The sequence below is a fragment of the Diabrotica virgifera genome, chromosome 3 (assembly GCF_917563875.1).
Source record: "Diabrotica virgifera virgifera chromosome 3, PGI_DIABVI_V3a".
NCBI lineage: Eukaryota > Metazoa > Arthropoda > Insecta > Coleoptera > Chrysomelidae > Diabrotica > Diabrotica virgifera.
The window spans coordinates 103975405-103985120 of NC_065445.1; positions in this window are offsets into that span (position 1 = coordinate 103975405).

Here is a 9716-nt window from a genome sequence, read left to right on the forward strand (position 1 = left end):
AGCCGAGCACTAGTAGAACTAGCGCACGTCCCTCGATACGTAACGGAAAGATTCCTTTTCAGAGATACCCAACAGATCAGAGTATTAGACCAGATGTGATCATAAGGTATGATGTTTTCTGCCGATGGAACCAGAAAGTCACAAACAGCAACTGCTTGGAAATGACTAAAAAGAGATAACTCTGAAACGCTTGACTGACTCCCACCGTCAGCCGATCTTCATCCCAAACTCCCTCAAATGAATCATAAAAAGACCCATAAAAGGCTTATTAATTAGCCCTATTAAAAATATTAAATAACTAACACAAAATCGGACATGCCAACCCAAAAAAAATAAACTAACAAAACATTAAGAAAATGGGCCTGAGTGGCTCATTCTCCAATCCGAGTGTTGAGACACTGTAGTCTACTCACCGTAAGGCTCTGGTAGACATACGGAAGCTCAATGCTCGAACACAGAAAACACATAAGAATGACAAGAAAAAGAAGACCATGTCAAGCGAAGATGACGTCAAGTGGAAGTTTCCTAAGACTCTCACCTGACAAGCGGTTTTATGATAGGAGCCACTCATAGTGTCTCAGGATGCTAAGAAGGAATTGAGGCGCTCAGAGCAACAGTGGCCTAACCCCAAAAACGAAGTTTTGAGATAAATGCAATATTTTCATTCGTATTGCCAATATACTTATGAGATGGCGCTGCAAATTATGTAGCGCCATTTAGCCAAGTATAGAGGTAGGTTGTGTGAAGTGTAGACCCTTGTTAATCCGAAGGTTTCTTGTCGCTGCTTTTATTGGTATATTAATCTAAAAATGCTCAATTTGTGGCTAAGGCCACTGTTGCTCTGAGCGAGTCAATTCGTTCTTTATCTAACTGGACCAATCCTTCTCACCCAATGAATTGTATGCCCAAATGTTAGGGTAAGAACAGAACAAGTAGGTCGAGGTGGAGGTGTAGGTTGTGGTGGATGCTACTAGTTAAGTCGCGGTCGATGTCGACATCACATAGCAAGGAGGTCACCTGCGCTGTCAGTCGAGCTAGAACCACTATCAAGTGAAGTAGTTTAATGAAATTTGAATCACAAAAAGACTGTGCTTTTGCGATGTTGTGTCAGTCAAGTGATGATAGTGATGAAATGTCAGCTGTAAATAATCAGATCCTCCTTCATATTTCAAAAAATTTACTGAATTGAATTACTTTAGAAATACAAAAATAAACTGAATAAAAAGGGGATTATAAAAAAGTATCAACTCAGATAGCGCAGGTAATGACAACTTGGCTTCGAATTTACCAATCACAGGGAAGCATCCTTGTAGGCCGCGCAGTAGACATCCATGTAAAACAAACTCATTTTATTTTCAAAAGCATCGATGTAAACCTCCTGGATGGCATCGCGCTAAACCTCCACCGCGACTTACATGCTCTGTTCTCTTCCATTCACTACAATGTGTTTGTTTTATATGGATATCGACATCGACCGCGACCTCCACCTCCACCTTCACCGCGACCCACTTGTTCTGTTCTTACCCTTGTAAGTCTCATTCAGGTCGGGTTTTACCATTGCGTGTGTGTGTAGAAAGATTTCTTGACTTAGCAACTACAGATAATTTTACAAGTGCTGGTATAACCATCTCTTTAGTTAGAGGACCAGTTAGAACCTTGGTTTGATGGGGGGAGAGGGGAGACGATACCTTCAGAAGAAGAGACATGCGTTCCTTCTCTAAATGTCTGGCAATATTTAAAAAAAATATACAGTGTGTTAATCATTTCTTTGGTAATACAATGTATTTTTGTTTTACAATGACGGGCTGTTTCTGCAAATCGGGATGATGATTGATACATCTTTCAAAGCGCAAAGATTATAAAATTTATGTCGAAAGATCTTGTGAGAAAAAATCAAAGAAAATCTAAAAAAAATGCTTGAACAATAGAACAAAACTAAATTCACAGAAACGAATTACTAGAAAATGGTCTCTACAGACAGAAGTTTTAATTTCCTAGCATATTTATTTTTAGAGGATTTAAATTAACCCTCGTATAACCCTTAGGACTCATGTTTGCACGAAAGTAGACTAAACATTTCGAGAGAAGCAACCAGACATCCACTCGAAGAGGGATGTTTTCACATGTTCAGACGGTCTCCAGCCTGATGGTTTCAATCTGTCACGATGTCCCGCCCCCGCCCGCTAACGGTCGCTTTCGGACTCGATTTATCTTCCAAAATTTCTAAAAATGCATCATCGGGGTGTCTGCTTCTTGCTGCTAATTGATCTCGCTGGGGTCTGTAAGCACCGTAAAGTTATTTTTGTTCATTAGAAAGTAACTCTAAATAAAATGGTCCATAAAAAAATAAGCTGATTTTTCTGGAAATAACGGCGGAAAATGATAAAGTATAACAAATTTAAAATACAGTTGAAGATATCTCTATTACAAGTTTGTTCCAAAAATTCTTCTTTTTTGCCTACAGGTAAACACTTTTATTTTTTTTTATCTTATATTTTTCGGTTACACTAGGGCACTAGGGTGACCACACCATAAACTTGAAAAAACGGGACACATCCAAATAGGGTTTGGGGGCGATACTCTTCAGGGGCCTCCACCGAGACTCAATCATTGAAACATTCTCTTTTTTTTTAACGCTTTTATTCAGTTCAATAGATTGCGTCAAATCTTTGGATGTTAATTTGACTACCTTTTCTTCCATGCAAATGAATGAAAATTTGCAGACATATGCATTCGCGGTGACAATACACGAATAGACAACAAAATATTTTTGTTTATGTTTATTAATTGTTTAAATAAAAAAAAAACGATTTTAATGGAAAAAGGCCTAAATTCTCTTGTTTTTTACAATGTAGAAACTTGAAACTTTTACGGATGGTAGCTAATGATATAACGTATACATAATTTCACTTTTTACGTTAATTGTTTACGTTATGCGTCATAAATAAACAATAAAGTTTTAAATTTTGAACACTCATATATTTGTTTATACAGTACGATGCAAGTGAAAGGAATACATTCGTTATTTCGTAAAAAGGCGACTTGAACCCTGGAATGCTACCTGGGGTACACTTGTACCCCAACCTTGTTTGTAAGTTACACCAATTTGCAGTAGTGGGTGTAGAAAATATGAAAATAAACTTGTGAATAATAATATAATAAAATATTTTTGTATACAAAATAAATTCTTAGCATGTTATCTTAAGATTGTTTTTGTTATAAGTTCTTAAAACATACATATATAAATATTTTAGGTCGATTTTATTTGGGGTACCACTGTACCTCGATGTAGCAGATTGAGTTTAGAAAATAAGTGTAGCAATCCAGGGTTGAGGAAAAATCCCGAAAGAGGTCGATTTTATTTTTAAATTACGATATTTTGGCATATATGTCATACTAGTGACGTCATCCTTCTGGGTGCGATGACGTAATCGATGATTTTTTAAATGAGGATAGGGGACATGCGATAGCTCATTTGAAAGGTCATTGAATTCTTTATTCAGTAATATAAAAATTTATATAATTATTTGTACAGGGTGTCCAAAAACAATTTTTTAATTAAATTATTTGACAAAAAAGAAGAACGTATGTAATTTATTTAACTCAGAATACATTTTACAGTTTTCCGTAAATAGAAAAAAATGTGTATTTCAGAAATAAACATTGCTTTTCGATTAAATTAAATATTCAAGCCAGCTTCCGCCAGCCACCTACCTCTTGGAAATTTTAACATTTAATTTACGCGAAAAGCAATGATCATTTGTGATATAAACATTTTTGTCTGGTTTCTGACAGCAGTAAAATGTATTTTAATTTAAATTTAATAAGTTACACACATTCTTCTTTTTTTTGCCAAATTTAATTTAAAAGAATATTTCTGACACCCTGTATAAATAAGTATGTAAATGTTTATATTACTGAATAGAGAATTTAATGACCTTTCAAATGAGCTAGTACACGACCCCTATAATAGGGAGAGAATAATTATCATTTAAAAAAATCATCGATTACGTCATCACGCCCAGATGGATGTCACTTATATGAGATATAATATGCCAAAATATCATAATTTAAAAATAAAAATCGACCTATTTCAGGATTTTTTCTTAAATGTGCCGGTTTACGAAATGATGAATTTATTCCTTTCATTTGCACCATACTGTATAAACATCGGCGCTTATTCGTCTCAAATTTCAATATGATACGAAACAAAACTTCGACCAAAACTCGAATTCACAAGATTCGTGTTTTTATCGTTGTCTTAGAAAAACCACCGGTAAAGACGTTTCGTGCTACAATTAACATTAGAATTCGTTTTGGCGTATAATTTAAAGTTTGTTACGAACTGTTAAACATATTCAACGGTCATTTATAAAAAAGTGTGTTTCTGTGACCTTGTGCTGTGAATGTTGTCTTGTGATATCGTGCAATTATTAAGGGTCCTTTGTGAAGGTATGTACTATACGCATAAATATTTACTGCGACAATTTGCATTAACTAAATAACTGCTTTTGAGATTTTTTAAGTACCTAATACTTGAAATTTTAATTTTTTACTAAAATAAAAGAAATACATTTTTTATCGAAATTTTAAATCTTTTCAAACACTTTTTTTTGAAAAGTCAAAGTTAACAAGTTTATGCGAATTACTATAAAGCCACACTTTCCAGATATAATATTTTTGATAACATAAAAATAATTTTATTGGTTTGTCAACAAATAATATTGTGACATTCGCTAACAATCAGACAAGTGCCAAAATTTTCAAAATCAAGTAATCTGACAGAACCTTTGCATTTTTTGTGTAGTTTCATAAAATTTTTCACTGAACTAACATCATGTCGATTTTTTTATTGATTATTATTGATTATAGAATGCACATAATGGTTTAACGTAAGAAAATTGAAAAAATTATACTTTAATGTTTTAGTTTGAATTTGTTCATTTAATTAAAAAGTTTATTAATGGGAAAGGCGCAAAATTTCGCCGGTCAAACTTTAATATGTTTTTAAACGCTTTTATTTATTTCTAGTTCAATAGATTGCGTCAAATCTTTGGATGTTAATTTGACTACCTTTTCTTCCATGCAAATGAATGAAAATTTGCAGACATATGCATTCGCGGGAACAATACACGAATAGACAACAAAAAATTTTTGTTTATGTTTATTAATTGTTTAAATAAAAAAAAACGATTTTAATGGAAAAAGGCCTAAATTCACTTGTTTTTTACAATGTAGAAACTTGAAACTTTTACGGATTGTAGCTAATGATATTACCTATACATAATTTCACTTTTTACGTTAATTGTTTACGTTATGCGTCATAAATTAACAATAAAGTTTTAAATTTTGAACACTCACATATTTGTTTATACAGTAGGTACGATGCAAATGAAAGGAATAAATTCGTTATTTCGTAAAAAAGCGACTTTAAGGAAAAATCCCGAAAGATGTCGATTTTTATTTTTAAATTACGATATTTTGGCATATATGTCATACTAGTGACGTCATCCATCTGGGCGCGATGACGTAATCGATGATTTTTTTAAAAGAGAATAGGAGACATGCTATAGCTCATTTGAAAGGTCATTCAATTCTTTATTCGGTAATATAAAAATTTATATAATTATTTGTACAGGGTGTCCAAAAATAATTTTTTAATTAAATTATTTGACAAAAAATATTTTGTGTCAAATATTTAGACGTTAATTTGACTGCCTTTTCTTCAATCAAAATGGATGAAAATTTGCAGACATATGCATTGGCAGGAACAATACACGAATAGTCAATAAAATTTTTTTTATATCTATTAATTGTTTAAATAAAAAAACACGATTTTAATGGAAAATACTTAAATTCCCTTGTTTTTTACAATGAAAAAACTTGAAAGTTTCAGAGATTGTAGCTAGTTATATGAACTATACATAATTTCACTTTTTACGTTAATTGTTTACATTATGCTTCATAAATAAACAATAGAGATTAAATTTTTTTATCGATTCCGACTAATTTTCATGTTTGTTAATCATGTTATGTTTTATACATATATTTTAATAAACATGATATATTTTAATGTTTGAAAACTGTAAGACTAAAAAGTAAAAAATAAAAAAATATAAAAAAAAAATTTTAGGAAACGCTTTTCTTTAGTTACGAGTGACTAAAATTAAAAATATAAAAAAATCAACTAAAAAGCAAAAAATAAAAAAAATTCAAACACATTCGTTAAAGAAAAGCGTGGGGCGCATCTTCATCGAATAAACGGTTTTCGCCCCACGCTTTTCTTTAACGAATGTGTTTGAATTTTTTTTATTTTTTGCTTTTTAGTTGATTTTTTATATTTTTAATTTTAGTCACTCGTAACTAAAGAAAAGCGTTTCCTAAAAATTTTTTTTTATATTTTTTTTTTCTAATTTGAGACAAAAACCTTTTTCAATTTGCCTATGAATATGTAATTTAATTTAAAATGTGGGTCCATAAAAATAAAAAATAAGCTAATGCACACATCAAAAATGTCTTAGAAACGCCACTATTATTTCACTTTTTTCAATAAAAATTTTTTTGTTAATATATACCAGTCTATTTGAAAACTTGTTTTCTTCGAATCAAAGTATGTGATGAACATCTCTTAATTGCAATGTTTTATTAAGGTAAAAGTGACAGCGTCTCAAATTTCTGCGATTAATTGCTTCAAATTGTAAAAAAAGTGTTACAACGAAATTGAAAATGGTTATTCATTTTTTATTTACATGTTTACTTTGATTGGAGTACGAAGTGAACCATTCTCGTTGGAACTTTACCGCGCTGAGCAGATGGGACGTGAATTATAAATTGTAAAATTCCCTCATCTTCTTTATTCTCCGCATCCGTTATGGCTTGCAAATTTTAGAAGCCTAGGAGGTGTAACCAGAGAAGGTTTCCATTGTTTTCAATCTGGTGGGATGTTGAGTAATATTTTTAATATTATTTTATATGCTATTAGATTGAAAACTTAGTCTTTTGCTAGCAGTTGCCGCTAGGGAATCCCTGTCAATTCATTCGTTGCAATCCGTAACTGCACGCCGGGGTTTGTCCTGGTTGGGTCAGAGAGAGCAGCATATGTGACTCCTGATGAGAGACTAATAAGTTTCGAAACCGTTAGAGGTGCTTGCTGCACTCTCTGATTGAACTAGAATATAATGCGGCTATAGTTTCGTGTTGCAGTTGCAACGAAATTGAAAATGGCTATTCATTTTTGATTTACATGTTTACTCTGATTGGAGTACGAAGGGAACCGTTCTCATTGGAACTTTACCGCGCTGAGCAGATGGGACGTGAATTATAAATTGTAAAATTCCCTCATCTTCTTTAGTCTCAGCATCCGTTATGGCTTACAAATTTTAGATGCCTCGTAGGTGTAACCAGAGAAGGTTCCCATTGTTTTCAATCTGGTGGGATGTAGAGTAATATTTTTAATATTATTTTATGCGCTATTAGATTGAAAACTTAGTCTTTTTTTAAGTGGTTCAAATTGTAAAGATAGTATGTATTTACTTTAAGTTTTAAAATAAGATTATTACACGCAACGATAGTCCTGGAGCGTCGGTTTTTAACACACATTATGTTCAAGTGGTAAGTGCTGGATATCATTGAGCCCCGACGCAAATTGAATCTATGCTAGACACAACCTGCACCGGCGAACTGCGTGGACAGTTTTGTGAAGCACGCTTATAAGCGAGGGACCGCAAATTAAAACTAACCTGCGATCAGTGCTTGCGCTCGCAGGTCTCACTTGGGAACGTTTGTGATCGGCGTACAGTTTTTTTGGGTCGTGGGACGCGTGACTCACTGCTAGTTGTTTATTTTTGCTTGTTTTTGTTTGCGAGATGGACGTATCTGAAATGAATACGGATGGTACCTAAGTACAATTTATTATGATAAATAAAAATATTAGCATAGTAAAAACCCCGAGGGAAAACTGCTTTGACTTTGTCATTAAATTCTGATAACTTTTGGTATACTAAACAAGAGGCGATACAAAATTAATAATCAAAGTTATGCCTTTACAATAACACATTATTAGAAAAATAAGGTGAAAAATGTTACTTAAAACCGTGATCGCTTAAAATATCGTATTACCGTCAAAAACTTGTCAGCATATTACATTTTTGTTTATGCTTAAAACTTAAAAACGAAATATGCAGATAGTGTTATTTTTTATGACCGATCAGTAGCGGAGAGATTATTAAATAACTCTGAGGTTATTTTAAATATGTAGGTATTATGTGCAGAAATAAAATACTCAGTGTAAGATATCTTTTTATGCACCCGCTTATGATCAAATTCGATGTTTTCGAAAGTCGGCTACGACTACTAGGGACGTGTAAGATATTTTTAAAACGTTACGAGTTAAAGTACGGAAATACCGATTTAAAGTTGCCTACTCAATTCAGCACAAGGATCAGATACATCAGTATTTAGTAATCAGTATTTGTACTCAGTACCACTGAGAACCGGTATCAAAAGTAACCGTTACACTTCCGCACTTATTTTGCCCGTCTCTATTCGCCACAACGACAGCCAACGGTTGGGTCGGGTTGGGTTTAATATGCGGTGCGCTAAAAAAATTAATGCACGGGTCACCCGTCCCGCCGGCGTAGGTTGTGTCTCGCTTAGGTTCAATTTGCGCCGGGCCTAAGCTGGTCTTTCACAGGTTGCAAGTCATTTTCACTTGTCTCGTATCATGATTTCAATAGAATAGAGAATAGAAATATGCTTTATTGTCATGGAAAATTGTACAATTTTATCGACAAAGCTTATAAAAAGTCATGAAAACAAAACAATAACAATACAATTTACTAAAATTATATAAATCGTCAATATAATTAAAATAATAATAATAATAATGAAGTAACACAGAAAAAATCACTTGCAAAATTTAAAAATTTAAATAAATTGCAAATAGTCTACCTTAGTAACTAATAAATTTAAAAATTAGGCTGCTGCATATGACACCCAAATATAGATAAAAAATACTACTTGTACAAGGGGTACTGTAATTTCTTAGTTATTGATCAAGAAATTCTTCCACTGAATAATATGGTCTTTCAGATAGGTGCTTTTGTCATTTTACGGAATTTGGAGAAAGATGCTGCAGATTTAAGTTGTAGAGGGAGATGGTTGTACAGTTTTTTTGAGGAATATAATATTATAGATTTCTTGACTAACTCAGAGGACAGGGTCGGTAAATAGACGTCAAAGGAAAATTGCTCGTGAAATAGTCATGATTCGGTCTTGCTGGAAAGACATGTAGATGTCTACGAATTAAGCAAACAGTTTCTACAATATATAAAGAACATAGTGTTAAAATCATGTGATCTTTAAAGTAGCTGCTGCAATGTGTTGATGTTCTGAGGGCAAACAGATATCTTATTGCTCTTTTTTGTAATTTGAAAATAATATCGGATAGGGCAGCTATACCAGAACCCCAAAAAGGAAGTACATATCGAAGAGGCGACTCGAACAAAGAAAATAATGTGTTATTTTGGAAGATGCTAAATTGAGTTCCTTCGAAACAGATCTTATACCATAGCAAGCTGCAGACAGTTTCTTCCTTAACAAATCAATATGAAGGGACCATTTAAGGTTGCTGTCTAAAAAAATACCAAGAAATTTTACAGAATCAACGGTACTGATCTGGCTGTTATTAAGAGGTAAGGGTTGAAGAGCTCTTTAAA